Source organism: Lithobates pipiens, unplaced genomic scaffold, assembly GCF_037356315.1.
Source record: "Lithobates pipiens isolate NorthernLeopardFrog02 unplaced genomic scaffold, aLitPip1_a1.2 Scaffold_25, whole genome shotgun sequence".
Lineage (NCBI taxonomy): Eukaryota > Metazoa > Chordata > Amphibia > Anura > Ranidae > Lithobates > Lithobates pipiens.
In genome coordinates, this window is record NW_027507787.1 from 129541843 (window position 1) to 129557463 (window position 15621).

The following is a 15621-nucleotide window of genomic DNA, read 5'->3' on the forward strand; positions in this document are numbered from 1 at the left end:
AAAATTAGAGAAATTAATGAAACACGATTATGACATAAATAGAACTCTGTAATATTGTAAATAATCAAACATGTTCCAACTACTCAAATTCAACAATCGATTAAAGTAATTGAAAAGAGCTTGCATGTGTCAATGTTTTGTATTTTAATGTGATAATGTAATGTGTGTAATTGCTGTCTTCTAATTTTTTAGACTGCCAAACTAGTGTCTCCCTGACCTCCACTTTATGCTCGTCCGCATTTGTCTTTATTCCACGCTCCTCCCTGTAATCAGCTGAGACTGCAGCTTATCTCCCCTCTCCTCCTCCTCTAACACCATCTTGTCCCCTGTAACACAAAGGGTGGGAGAGAGGAGGAGGGACAGGGGACACCTGTGGAGGTACTCTGCCTGATGTCCATTCCTTATCTCCTCCTGGTTCACCAGGACAAAATCAGTCACATCAACATCACTCAACCTGTCACAGAGAACATCCTCATCTACAAAGACATTCAGCATCTCTGATGTGGCAGGCTCTGCGGTTTCTTCAATAAAACTCAAGGTAAGAACTATCATTTCTATAATATAGAGGTCATGTAGTCAATCACACTTTCATAATATTTGATTTTGTAAATTCAATATTTCAAAAATTGTTAATATAATTTGCATTTACTCTGCACTTTATTTTACATACTTCTAAGGGTGATGAGAAATATTTTATTACAAATCTTTTCCTGCTCGTTCACACTGAGAATAGCAAAATAAATCTTTACATGTATAATAAAAATCCGGCACTTATTACAGTAATCAGCCTTTTAAATTAATACTAGACATTTTTATATTAGATTTCACAATGCAAACTAGGCAGCCGCGGTGTGTTATTTATTTCATATATAAATGCATCATCCCTGAAATATACACCTATATACATTCATACACACAGATTACTTGCTCTAGCAATAGTGGAAAGAAATTAGAGGAAAGTGCAATAAACAAAATACAGATCCCCTGATATTGCTCTGCAAATTTTTTTCTTTGCTTCTTTTACTATGAGCAAAAGTTCATTAATATTAGGTGGTAAGTTAGTTTGTTAAGATGTACATAAAAGAACTCTGAGACCTGTACAGGCTCAGCACTGCCCAAGGCTTAAAGTAAACCTGACATGAGAGTAACGTAGGTAACTTCTTTCTGAAAATATTAGCTGCCTGACCATTATACTAACCCTTAACTTTAATACTTTTGAAGTCAATGATAGAGAATCACGATACATATACAGATCAGGAAAATTGATAAAAAAGACAGGTGTCCTCTTCTGCATACTTGATTTAGATCATCATTTAATATAGTTGAAGCAGCAGTGTGCAACGGGCATTTTCAAAATGAGTTCAACAATGGAAGCTTTCATGACGGAATTTTGTGAAGTTTTGGTAATGTACAGGAATGCAATGCAAACATATAGCTTTTTATTGAGTCATTTAGCTCATTATGCCTGGTCTGACCAAGTGTCAGAAGCACACACTCAGGAAGAGTTAAAAATTAGAATTAAAGCAGTATTTAACCCAAAACCAATATTGTAATATATTGCAGCTTACCAGCCCTTAGATGTGGTGGCTGTATTAGTTTTATTTTATTTAGGCTTTTTGTTCCCTTTCTGTTTTTAACTGGTGATCTGGCCAGTAACAAACTTGCCATATTAGAGTACCAACAGCCGTGGCCAAAAATTTTGAGAATGGCACAAATATTAATTTTCACAAAGTCTGCTGCCTCAGTTTTTATGATGGAAATTTGCATATACTCCAGAATGTTATGCAGAACGATGAGATGAATTGCAGTTAATTGCAAAGACCCTCTTTTGCCATGAAAATGAAGTTAATCACATAAAAAAACACTTCCACTGCATCTGTAAAGAAGGCTTCAGAGCGGCCAAGAAAGTCCGGCAAGCACCAGGGCCTTCTCCTACAGGTGATTCAGCTGCGGGATCGGGGGCATCACCAGTGCAGAGCTTGCTCAGGAATTGCAGAAGGCAGATGTGAGTGCATCTACACGCACAGTGAGGAGAAGACTTTTGGAAGATGGCCTGGTGTCAAGAAAGGCAGCAAAGAAGCCACTTCTCTCCAGGAAAAACATCCAGGACAGACTGATATTCTGCAAAAGGTGCAGGGATTGGACTGCTAAAGACTGAGGTAAAGTCATTTTCTGTGATGAATCCTCTTTTCCATTGTTTGGGGCATTCGGAAACAAAACCTTGTCAGGAGAATAAAAGGTGAGTGTTATCATCAGTCCTATGTCATGCCAACAGTAAAGCATCCTAAGACCATCCATGTGTGGGGTTTCTTCTCAGCCAAGAGAGTGGTCTCACTCAAATTTTTTCCTAAGAACACAGCCATGAATAAAGAATGGTATAAACACATCCTTCAAGAGCAACTTCTCTCAACCGTCCTAGAACACTATGGTGATGAACAATGCCTTTTCCAGCATGATGGAGCACCTTGCCATAAAACAAAAGTTGATAACTAAGTGGCTTGGGGAACAAAACAACATTGACATTTTCGGTCCATGGCCAGGAAACTCCCCAATCCCATTGAGAACTTGTACTCATCCTCAAGAGGTGGGTAAACAAAAAAAAAAGACTCACAAATTCTGACAATTTTTTTTTTTTCATCCTAATCCTTTGAATTTTTTCATCACAACAATCAGAAACATTTGTTATTTGACCCAAAACACCATTAGGATAATTATGAACATGATTTGTTTTTTACTTCTGGATGGCCAGCTTTAAAGTTATAATGTTTCTTGAGCACTCCCCATCCCTTCCTGTGCCTCAGTATTGATTGCTATGTTCATCCAACCAGTTTAAAGGATATGTAGGTGCACTTACTGTATATTTAATTCACTGCAACAGGTGCCATTTCCTTATTTTAAAACTTAACGACTACCATTTTACATAACTGTGTTATATTTCAAAGATGCCAAGGGAAAAATATATTGCCTTGCTAAAGATCTGTGTACTAAAAGTACACTTATCCTTAAGCAGGAATAGTGAGGTGCAGGAGGCTGCAGGTCAATCATTAATTATTGAGTTTTGGGGCTACCAGAGAAATCAGGGAGAACCTGGGAGGTTGGTGCCTTTTCCTTTATTCAGGGTGCCACTTTGCATTGTTTTTATTATAAAGCAGTTTTCAATTATAATAAGCATTCTGGTAAATGTCATTATAGAAATGAAGAAAAATGACATATTAATGTAAATGTAGCTTATGGTAAGCTTAAAACATATACTATTATACTATAATTTTAATATAAGTGGACAGGAAGGTTTACTTTACATGCATGCTGTATGAGCAGCTGAGCAAATCTGATATCCTTCTGGCTTAAAGAGACTTTCTGGCTCCCCTGAGCTAGTGCTTTCCCTCAGCTGTATCTGACCTTCTTACAACTGGCTAAGCTGACAATCACCTGATAGCTTTGTACAGAATTCCCCGCGGCTCAGCCTTCACTGCCAGTTTCTACAGTTCTTCTGGCTCAGTGTAATACCATCTCCTCTGTGTAAGGAATTGGGTTATTTTCTGAACTGAGGCTTGCACAGGAAATTCATAGGAATCTATAACAAATAAAAAAATCTGTCTCTGCTCATTAGGATGTAGGCAAACATCAGTAAAAAAAAAGACAACGAAGAGATGTTCACCTTGTGTTATTAAAGGAAAACTCTGCTGACTAATATTTTTATTTAAGTTAATCACATAATCCTTTCAGTTTAAAAAAAAAAAGATTTTTTTTTCAGAATACACACTATTAAAGTCGCATACAAATAATATATTAAATAAATAAAATTGGAAATATTCTCCTCAGTATGTTATACTTTAGCGAGATTTAACCTGAAATAAAGCAATTGTTATCCCATGAACAAAGAGGGGCTTTCTTTTCTATGTTTCCTGCATTAGTTAAAGATGGAGCGTGGTTCCTATTTTCTCCCAATGACCACGAATTGGGATGGGAACAGATAATGTATCATTCTGGGTATCTTATTTACGAAATCAGAAAACTTTTAGTTCATTTTATTTAGTGATTTTTATATTTGTGTTTTTGTACTTTTTTGTGTGAATGTTAGGACTCATTCATACAGGTGCATATTGTTTTTGTTTATCATAAGCACAGTTTATTTTAGATTTTTTTTACCTCTGTATGATATTACCTTCACTGAAGCTGTGATTTGTACACTTAATTATTTGGTTAGTTCACTACGGATGTGTTTGACTACAGGGCCTCACGGAAAGTTAATACCAGTGGCCTGGGAGGTTTATTCATGAGAAGAAAAAATGTAACAGTCTCCGAGATAAACGCTCAATGGGATATTGCATTCTTTGAACAAGGATTTTAGGATTTATCCTGGATAAAATGCTACCGAGGAGTCTACGATGGGAGATTAGTCCTCAAAAGGGGGAAATGCAATTTGGACGAATGGTTCAAGTATTTTAATGAGGCCAGTTTGGGCTTTTTTTAAAAATGTAAAGGATAGAAAAATGCAGAAATTTAGATTACAGATTTAGATACAGAAGTTAAAGAGAAATTACTCCCTTTTAGAGATAGGGAATAATATAAAGAAAGATCTACGAATTTAAAAAAGACTCTAGAAAATGAAGAAAGTTAACAAAAAATTAAAAAGAAAAAACAATATTATAGAGACATGGGGGATTATCAGACTGGAAAAGTGTTCGAATGGCAAAATAAAATAGCATTAGAACTTCAAGTAGCAAATAATCCTTTACCAGGGCGAGACCCTAACAAAAGTGTCAACACATTAGAGCAGGTTCAAGTACCCCCGGACCGGTGCAGGACAGGGACCTCTACCAGAGAACCCCAAGAACTGGGAATGGTTCCAATCGCCATTCTCCTATTCACACCCTAGAAATAGGAGGCTGCAATCTAGGAGTTCCCCACCCAGATCCCCATTCACCCCATGGGATAATGGAGGAGATTCTTCCTTTACATATAGTGAAAAGGGTAAATGACAGTACAATATCCCTGTAGGGAATAGGTATGACCCCCTTGATGGTGGGAATTATGGACATGCCCAGCATCAGGGAGGAACTCAATATGGACCGCATGGAGGCCCTCGGAGACCTCAAGATGGTCCTAGACCATGGGGCCACTCTAATGATCAACAACGCATTAAGGGCCTTACAGACAGGGGAACCATTATCAGTCTAATAATGATCATTTCTCATATAGAGACCCTGGGGTGCAGGGCTATGGGGATTACCCCCGCCCTAACCCACGGGGGAGACTCAATAACTAATCCTACATACAGGGTAATGGTTTCAGATCTTCAGGCATGCAGAGAACCAGAGCAGGACAATTTCAATATGGGGTTTTTTTTTTCCAACAAGGACAAAACAGGGGAATGACAAGCCAAAAAGAGGGACCAGAGGGGGGAGGAGAATGCGAGAGAAAAAGAAAAAAGTGAATAACTGGCGAGGGTATTTTTAATTTGAGTACTATTTTAGATAAGGGCTTAAAATTTGCTCACCCTAAGGGTTTAAACAAGTTCCAGACCTTTATGGATATCCATAAATACATGAGAAAAGTAAATATTAAATGTTATTTTCTGTCCAATCCCATTAAGGAAGGTAGACTGGCATCAACAGAAATTCAAAGATCTCATTTGTCGAATGCCTCTCTATTTAACCCCCCAGGTGGAATAGTATTTTCTGTAAGAGTATTTAGGGACGTTGTCCTTAGAGATCTAGACAGGGTTCAAGTTAAGAATATTAAAATGCAGGCCCACCTGAAAAAAAGATTACAACAATTATGTGACCGTAAGGATCTAGTTGTTAGACCTGCGGACAAAGGGGGGGGGGGGGGGTATTGTTGTGTTGGACAAAAGTGCTTATGTAACTGAAATAGAGAATATTTTAAGTGACAGAGAAACTTAAGTTCCATTGAGAAGTGACCCTGGTAATTCTCTCTAGAGTCTCTAGAGCATCTCTGGCCGGTGTGTTTTAAACAAGAAGGAATCTTTATTTCTTGTTCCTGCTGCTCAGAGAACACCTGGGATGTACTACTTGCACACAATTCATGTTTCCAAGAGTCCAAAGTTTGATAAAATTGAATTGTAGTACAATAGAGCCAACACGTTTTGGGGGCCTAACACACTCCCCCTTCATCAGGGCTACAAAACAAATACAAATACAAAGGTCATGAATCTAAAAATAAAAGGTCATAAAAATATGATAATACATGATAATTATATTTTTGTATAATAATTTTTTATATTTATTATTTATCTTTAGAGTTATGGTTCTGTATTTGTACTTGTTTTGTAGCCCCGATGAAGGGAGATGTTTGCCCCCGAAATGCATTGGTTCTATTTTGCTATGAATCTATTTTATCATTAAACTACTTTGGACTCTTGGATGTTTGGTGTCTCGTTGGATTTTATGTGTGAAAATTCTCAACTCCAGGTTCTTTTCCTTTTTTCTGAGGGTAGTCCCTATCTTGTGGAGTGTTGCCAAACAGGAGCCAGTGTACCCAGTGACAATTTCAGTGACCCTAAAGAATCTGAATCTAACACCCTGTTTTTGTGTTTAAAAACCTGGCAGAAATGTAACTCCTTTCCATTTTATCTAAAAGTAAACAAAAGAAGAAGCTGATGTTAGGCTTTAAAGCTGAGGGAAGATAATGCAGAAATTAGTCCATTGCCTATAATGGTATAATGGCACAGATCTTTCTGTCATCATACCTTTGTGTCCAGTTTTGTATGCTCTTAACACTACAAAATATGCAGTACAACTATTTTGAGAGTGGGACTAAAGATTGAAGTAGGCAGATTGATCCACTTAGAAATCAGGAAGCAAGTGATTAGAATCTGTATATAAGTTTGTTCAGAACAGCATGATGTAAGACTAATGCCGCGTACACACGATCAAACAATCGGGTGGAAAAGTTCGGCAAACTGAAGTCCGCCGGACAATCCCCCCGTGTGTAGCCTCCGGCATACTTCTTTGACCCGAAAGTACGGCGGACTTAGAAAGTAGTTTTGCACACCAATCTTCCCGCCGGACTCGCATTTCGGCGGACAATCTGGCCGTGTGTGTGCCAGTCCGCCGTACTTTTGAAATGAGTGGACTTTTCCTGCCCGGAGAAAAGTCCGCTCATTTCGAGCGGGTCTCTAGGTAGGCGGGGCCAGCACGCCCCCCCCCCCCCAAAGCACCTTGTCCCCATGTTGACGAGGACAAGGGCCTCTTCCCGACAACCCTGGCCGTTGTCGGGGTCTGCGGGTGGGGGGCTTATCGGAATCCGGAAGCCCCCTTTAATAAGGGGGCCCCCGGATACCGGCTCCCCACCCTATGTGAATGAGTATGGGGTACAATGTACCCCTACCCATTCACCTGTAAAATAAAGTACAAAAAAAAACACAACACACAAGATAAAATAGTTTATTGCACAGCTCCGGGGGTCTTCCGTCTTCGGGGGGGTCTTCTCGCCGGACTCCTCCGCTATCTTCTTGTAGCTCTTTTGCTAGCGGAGGCTTTCTTCCTCGCCGCTGCTCTTCTTCCGACTTTGGGGGTCTTGTCCCCCTCTTCAGTTCTTCTGCCGGGCCACCGCGCCTTCTTATAGCTCTTTTACAGGCGGTGGCCCGGTCTTCTGTCGCCCGGTCTGTCGAAGACGGAAGACCCCCGGAGCTGTGCAATAAACTATTTTATCTTGTGTGTTGTATTTTTTTTTTTACTTTTTGTACTTTTGTACTTTTTTTTGTACTTTATTTTTTTGTACTTTATTTTACAGGTGAATGGGTAGGGATACATTGTACCCATACTCATTCACATAGGGTGGGGGGCCGGTATCCGGGGGCCCCCTTATTAAAGGGGGCTCCCAGATTCCGATAAGCCCCCCGCCCGCAGACCCCGACAACCAACGGCCAGGGTTGTCGGGAAGAGGCCCTTGTCCTCATCAACATGCGGACAAGGTGCTTTGTTGAGGGCATGCAGCCTGGTACAGCTCAGGAGGGGGGTCGCTCGCTCATCCCCTCCCTTTCCTGGCTGACCGGGTAGCGTGCTCGGACAAGGGTCTGATGTGGACCTGGGGGGACCCCCACGCCGATTTTTTTTCGGTGTTGGGGTTCCCCTTTAAGTCCATACCAGGTGGCGGGGCCAGCGACGTCTCCTTCGCGGGCCCCGCCTACCTGGAGACGTGCTCAAAATGAGCGGACTTTCCTCCGCGTGTGTGGGCGAGTCCGTTCATTTCAAAAGTACGGCGGATAGTACGGCGGACTTAGTGCGCCGTATTAGTCCGCTGAAAAAGTGCAGTGTGTGGGCAAGTAGCCCGTTCGGAAAGTCCGACGGACAGTCTGGCGGGAAGTCCGCCAGACTAAGTACGTCGGATAGTCCGCTACGTATGTACAGTGGTGTGAAAAAGTGTTTGCCCCCTTCCTCATTTCCTGTTCCTTTGCATGTTTGTCACACTTAAGTGTTTCGGAACATCAAACCAATTTAAACAATAGTCAAGGACAACACAAGTAAACACAAAATGCAATTTGTAAATGAAGGTGTTTATTATTAAAGGTGAAAAAAAATCCAAACCATCATGGCCCTGTGTGAAAAAGTGATTGCCCCCTAAACCTAATAACTGGTTGGGCCACCCTTAGCAGCAACAACTGCAACCAAGCGTTTGCGATAACGTGCAATGAGGCTTTTACAGCATCCTGGAGGAATTTTGGCCCACTCATCTTTGCAGAATTGTCCTAATTCAGTTACATTAGAGGGTTTTCGAGCATGAACGGCCTTTTTAAGGTCATACCACAACATCTCAATAGGATTCAGGTCAGGACTTTGGCTAGGCCACTCCAAAGTCTTCATTTTGTTTTTCTTCAGCCATTCAGTGGTGGACTTGCTGGTGTGTTTAGGATCATTGTCCTGCTGCAGAACCCAAGTTCGTTTCAGCTTGAGTACACGAACAGATGGTCGGACATTCTCCTTCAGGATCTCTTGGTAGACAGCAGAATTCATAGTTCCTTTTATCACGGCAAGTCTTCCAGGTCCTGAAGCAGCAAAACAGCCCCAGACCATCACACTACCACCACCATATTTTACTGTTGGTATAATGTTCTTTTTATGAAATGCAGTGTTCCTTCTACGCCAGATATACTTGGACACACACCTTCCAAAGAGTTCCACTTTTGTCTCATCGGTCCACAGAATGTTGTCCCAAAAGTCTTGGGGATCATCAAGATGTGTTGTGGAGAAATTGAGACGAGCTTTGATGTTCTTTTTGCTCAGCAGTGGTTTTCTCCTTGGAACTCTGCCATGCAGGCCATTTTTGCCCAGTCTTTTCCTGATGGTGGAGGCATGAACGCTGACCTTAACTGAGGCAAGTGAGGCCTGCAGTTCCTTGGACGTTGTTGTGGGGTCTTTTGTGACCTCTTGGATGAGTCGTCGCTGCGCTCTTGGGGTAATTTTGGGCGGCCGGCCACTCCTGGGAAGGTTCACCACTGTTCCATGTCTTCGCCATTTGTGGATAATGGCTCTCACTGTGGTTCGCTGTATTCCCAAAGCTTTGGAAATGGCTTTATAACCCTTTCCAGACTGATAGATCTCAATTACTTTCTTTCTCAATTGTTCCTGAATTTCTTTGGGTCTCGGCATGATGTGTAGCTTTTAAGGATCTTCTGGTGGACCTTACTGTGTCAAGCAGCTCCTATTTAAGTGATGCCTTGATTGTGAACAGGTGTGGCAATAATCAGGCCTGGGTGTGGCTAGAGAAATTGAACTCAGGTGTGGACAACCACAGTTATAGTATGTTTTAACAAGGGGGGCAATCACTTTTTCACACAGGGACATGATGGTTTGGATTTTTTTTCACCTTTAATAATAAACACCTTCATTTACAAATTGCATTTTGTGTTTACTTGTGTTGTCCTTGACTATTGTTTAAATTGGTTTGATGTTCCGAAACACTTAAGTGTGACAAACATGCAAAGGAACAGGAAATGAGGAAGGGGGCAAACACTTTTTCACACCACTGTACGCGGCATAAGTTTACAAAAATCTTTACAATGTACATAAGCTAGAAAGGATTTTTCCCCAGTTAGGAATGGTTCACACCAAAACATAATAATATATATAAAAAAGTGCAGAGCAACAAAATAATCAATATATTCAAACAATCGATGTGACCATTACATGAATATTATATTATATAATGCCAATGTTCCATCCACTAAATAGACATACTGTATAACATAAGTGCAGCATAAATAAATGAAAATTGATTGATATAATAAAATTATCAATCTAACTATTAATGAAATGTTATTGTATACTACTTTATTCAATAGAAGTCATTTATATATCACCGAAAAGTGTCTGTGTGATTATTTAAAACTACAATTTATCCAAACTAGTGCAAATGATTTGCACTGCCGACCAGACCACTCAAGCAGAGAGGAGCTTGGTGACCACAATGGAGGTACAGGGGGACACAAGACGAGTACAGGCTCCTTAACAACCACCCGCTGGCGTCCTTAACAGCCAATGAAAAGGCGATTGTTAAAGCGGAGTTCCACCCAAAAATTGAACTTCCACTTTAAGGGAAGGTGACCCCCTGGCATGCCATATTTGGTATGTAATTTTTTGGGGGGGGAGTGGATACCCTTATAGAGGGTTCCAGCTCCCACTTCCTCCCAAAGCACTGCAGTACCGGAAGGGAAATCACCTCTCCCCCCTCCCTCTTGGCTATCATCTGGGACACGTCACAGGTCCCAGATTATTTCCTGGCCAGTCACAGCATGCCGCGCGTCTCGTGCATGCACAGTGCGTGCCTGGCTATAAAGCCAAATTTACAAGTAGTCCTTCTTTATTGCACTCTGTTTGATCCTCTGGGATGGTGGGTCAGCAGGCCCAGACCGCAAACTACTGGTAGATCGCAATCTACAGGTTACTGACCGCAGCTTTATACAATTCACAAACTGTTAACTGATGCCAACACCTTATCAATTCACCAGACACACAGACCTTTCCATCCAATTCACAAATAAAGTCTAGATCCCCTAATAAAACTGTCAGGCCGCGTACACACGCGGGGACTGTTCGCTCAACTTTGTCCGTCAAACAGTTTCAGCGGACAGTCCGCTCAAAATTAGCATGGACGGACTTGCCCACACACGACGAACGAACAGTCCGCTGAAACCGTGCGCGATGACGTGAACGGCACGTACTACGGGACGAAAAATACGACGTCCTATACACTGCAATGCAAACTTCGGCGTGTAAATCCTTTCTGAGCATGCGCGGAACTTCGTTTGACGAACAAGCCTACACACGAGGGGACTGTTCGCTGAAACTTTGTTTCAGCGGACAGTTTTTCGGAATTTCCGAAAAACTTTGTTCAGCAGACTGTCCGCTGAAACTGTCCGCTGAAAGCCCACACACGAGCGGACTGTCCACCGAAACACTGTTCAGCGGACAAAGTTGAGCGAACAGTCCCCGCGTGTGTACGCGGCCTCACCCTCCCAAGCTGAGTAATTCCGGGAACTAACAAATACCAGTCATAAATAGCTCAGTTGGAGGAGATGGTCAATACACATATCTGCAGACAGGTTAGCAGTTATTATAAGCCTGAAACTTCAGCATATTTCATAACTTTTGAAATAACAATAGCACAGCTGGAAAATGGAAATATTTACCTCCCTCAGTTAATTTATAGTGTTTTGAGCCCAAACACCACCAACCTAGTAGTACAGGAAGCAGAACCAGCCCAATTCATCTCCTATGTAAGCTAAGCATCTGAATCATCTCTATAATTATTTTGAAGCTACATTCAAGCTGGACAATAATCGAATTTTGGACGACTGTACCCAGTAGGTACACAGAGGTATGAGTACCTATAGAAAACTGTCTCTGGGATATAGTCATAATCATTGTGACATCCCAGAAACAACTCCTTAAATGCTTAATTAATCAGATGGCCTCTGTCAACACCCCTTTGATCCCATATAAAAAAGGAATGCCAGGACAATGACAGCTCTCATGTACCATCAACCAAGGAACATCTGTCAAGTTATGAGAGCCAATAACACCTTGCTCATTGACTGAACTCTGCTAAAACTAAGGACATTGCAAGTATTCTTCCTTTTTCAACTTTTTTTTATTTGTCTGTTGCTTTATTGTCTCCTTATTGCTTGTAACACCCTTTTTCTGTAAATATTTTATTTGGACCATTTTTTTTGCCTTTTCATTATAAAACCGTATTTTAAAAAGTGTTAACCTTGTCTCAAAATACGCTATGCAAGCTAAGAAGAATCCCTGTATCTTGAAGAGTGCTACTGGATAGTATAAATCCTCTAAATATACCTGTTTGTGGTGACTGTGTGTCAAGTCGCTTAAAGGGTTAATAGCTTAATTATTTTAACCCAGTGACAATCACTTTCAGGCTGCTAGCACCTAGATTGGGCCCCGCAAGCTGGAAAATCTTTGCGCAGGGTATAACTGAAAGTGGCATTGTTACGTAAGTGACAGCGCGGTGTAAGATTGGGCAGTTCTGTGTCACAAGTTGATGAGAAGGGCAGGGATCTGATACCCGCATTCGTCACACCCTCTAGTGATGCATCCTAGAATTCTATTCGCTTTCCCCACTCCTGGTCACACTGTTTATTTTGCAATCATCTGAAATAAATACCCCCAATCCTTTCCTATGTAGTGCTTACCAACACTGTACCCTCAGGCTGGGTTCTCACATAATACTGATGTGGCTCCCAGCAGGTGTCCTGTGTGTCCTGGTTCACCATTTTAGGTCCGATTTCAGCCCCAATATTGCAATCGTGTGCATTGCATGGCAATCATGGATTTAAGTCAGGTGGTGAGGAGGCAACATACTGTCTCCTTACCACCTGTTAAACAGACTGGGATCGCTTTTTTGAGAGGAGCGTCAGTACCTGCTGCACTTGTGAGTAAGCCGCTTTCAGAAAGTGAACCAAACTCGCAGAAGTCCACAGAGAGTCGGTCAAAATCTCCTGCTGTTGCAAATTGGATGCAGAGAACCTGCATCCAAATCGCAATGGTGTGAACCCAGCCTAAATTTTTTACTCTCTCAAGGGATTCTTTTTTCCTTAGGTGCATTATTTTACATTTAGAAATATTGAACTGCAGTTTCCACTTCTGACCAATCTTACAACAATGCCAAATCATGTTCCATGTTACAGACACATCCAGGGATATCAAACCTATTACACACTTTTGAGCAAAAAGACATATCTTACCAACAAACATTTAGTTATATCACTTACATATAGATTAAATAGAACAGGACCTAGTGCAGTGCCTTGTGGTACACCACTAATGACTGGTCTCTGTTCTGAATGAACCCCATTTACAACCACACTCTGGTTACTATTCTTTAGCCCACTGCATATGCACTGAACCACCAGTCCTAGCTTGTACAAGGGTCCTAGCTTGTACAACTTTTTTTATTAGATCATTCTGTGAAACTGTATTAAATGCCTTGCTGAAATGAAGATTTGCTATGTCTACAGCACCGCCCTGGTTCAAAACATTGGCAATAGTTTAAAAAATTCAATCAAATTAGGTTGACATCATCTGCCCTCAGTAAAGCCATGCTGCTTTGGGTCATAGTTACATAGTTACATATAGTTACATAGTTACATAGTTACGTAGTAGGTTCAGTGCTGGGACCCTTACTTTTTAACATCTTTATAAATGATATTGGGTCTGGGATCAAAAGTAACATTTCTGTCTTTGCAGATGACACCAAGATATGCAGTGGAATAACGTCCTTACAGGATGTCTCCAATTTACAAGCCGACCTCAATGCTCTGTCTAATTGGGTGACTGTGTGGCAGATGAGGTTTAATGCTGATAAATGTAAAGTTATGCACTTGGGGGCTAAGAATATGCATGCATCATACATGCTAGGGGGAGTACAACTGGGGGAATCCATAGTGGAGAAGGATCTGGGGGTTTTGGTAGATAATAAGCTCAATAACAACATGCAATGCCAAGCTGCTGTTTCCAAAGCGAGCAAAGTCCTTTCTTGTATTAAGAGAGGTATGGACTCCAGAGAGAGAGATATCATTTTGCTTAAAGGCACCTATTTAAATAGGTGAAAAAAGTGAATAATGTGCATAACTGACACTACAAGCAAGTGAATGCAAAAGTTCATGAAATGTTTAAGAACAGTCCCAAAAATTATTCGCTCTGGAGCGTCCAAGGCTAAATTGCAAGTCCGCAGATGGCATTCAGGGTGAATTATCCTGCTACGCTCTCCGCCCTTGGTGACTCTTGGAACTGAATTGTAAGCAAGTAGAAAGAATAAGTACCCTTACCAGATGGGTTGGACACATCCACCTTATAGTAGTGTGTCTTGCCAGCTTATGGGGGGGCTCCAGCCACTCACTCCAGTACACCGACCCGATGTGTCTTCCTCTCAGGGTTCCTCACGGTCCACGGACAGGAAAGGTGAATGGAACCTCCGCGCCACACACTACGATCGAACTCGATGCCAGACGTCCCGTAGGGGTTCACCATAAAAGAAATAGAGCATAGAAGACGCTTCGCATTGGGGAAATACAACCAATGATGGTTTATTGAAAAAAAAATTTAATGAACAGAACTAAAAATATAAAATCACGTGATACATAAAAAATAGCAATGTGGGGAGCAGACAACTGCTATCCCTATGCGTTTCGACCTCAAAGTCTTCAACAGGGGCATAGCCTGACTCCCCCACATTGCTGCAATATATAGACTGAATACACAATTAGAAAAACAAAGGCTCATGGGAAAAGTCCACCCCCAAAGTTAACCCCATATATGCTCACACTATGTTAAGAACGCGAACACACAGGACTCAGAATGCTTCTCAACATACTTGGATCACATGCCTAAAGACACAGCACGGCACACGGTACCTGTCATTGGTATGGCACTCTTACACAATCAACTCCAGGCTCAGATGGATTCAAATTCCCGCACTTCCTGCGTTCCAGCTAAAACCGGAAGCTTGTAATTTAGCCTTGGACGCTCCAGAGCGAATAATTTTTGGGACTGTTCTTAAACATTTCATGAACTTTTGCATTCACTTGCTTGTAGTGTCAGTTATGCACATTATTCACTTTTTTCACCTATTTAAATAGGTGCCTTTAAGCGCAGCACTAATTGTATTTATGTTATGTGAACTTGGTTTGTTTGCGTGCTAGCAGCTGGGCTGTGTTTGTCACAGAATTTTTTTAGTTTTATTCTTTTCACTTGTTCTTGTTTGAATTAGCGCGGTGTTTTCTTTTTGTTTTGCAGATATAATTTTGCCCCTGTACAAATCATTAGTAAGACCTCACCCGGAATATGCAGTTCAGTTTTGGACACCAGTTCTCAAAAAGGATATCGGGGAACTGGAGAAAGTGCAGAGAAGGGCAACCAAACTGATAAGAGGCTTGGAGGAGCTCAGCTGTGAGGAGAGATTAGAGGAACTAAATGTATTCACTCTTGAGAAGAGGAGAATAAGGGGGGACATGATCAACATGTCCATATATATGTCCATATATTTAACTTAGTGTTGAGTTATCCTCTGTACGGTCAACCCAGAGGACATGAGGGCACTCTTTACGTCTAGAGGAAAAGAGATTTCATCTTCAAGTACGGA

The 15621-nt window shown here is 41.4% G+C and overlaps 1 protein-coding gene across 2 annotated transcripts in view; it reads left to right on the plus strand.

The window, feature by feature from the left end:
- Positions 1-335: 335 nt before the first annotated feature.
- GPRIN2 (G protein regulated inducer of neurite outgrowth 2) overlaps positions 336-15621 on the plus strand; it is a 63495-nt gene continuing 48209 nt past the window's right edge. For both annotated transcript variants that reach the window (XM_077454869.1, XM_077454867.1), the window contains exon 1: positions 336-538. The gene's annotated coding sequence lies outside the window, so the exon portion shown is untranslated. The remainder of the gene's footprint in view (positions 539-15621) is intronic.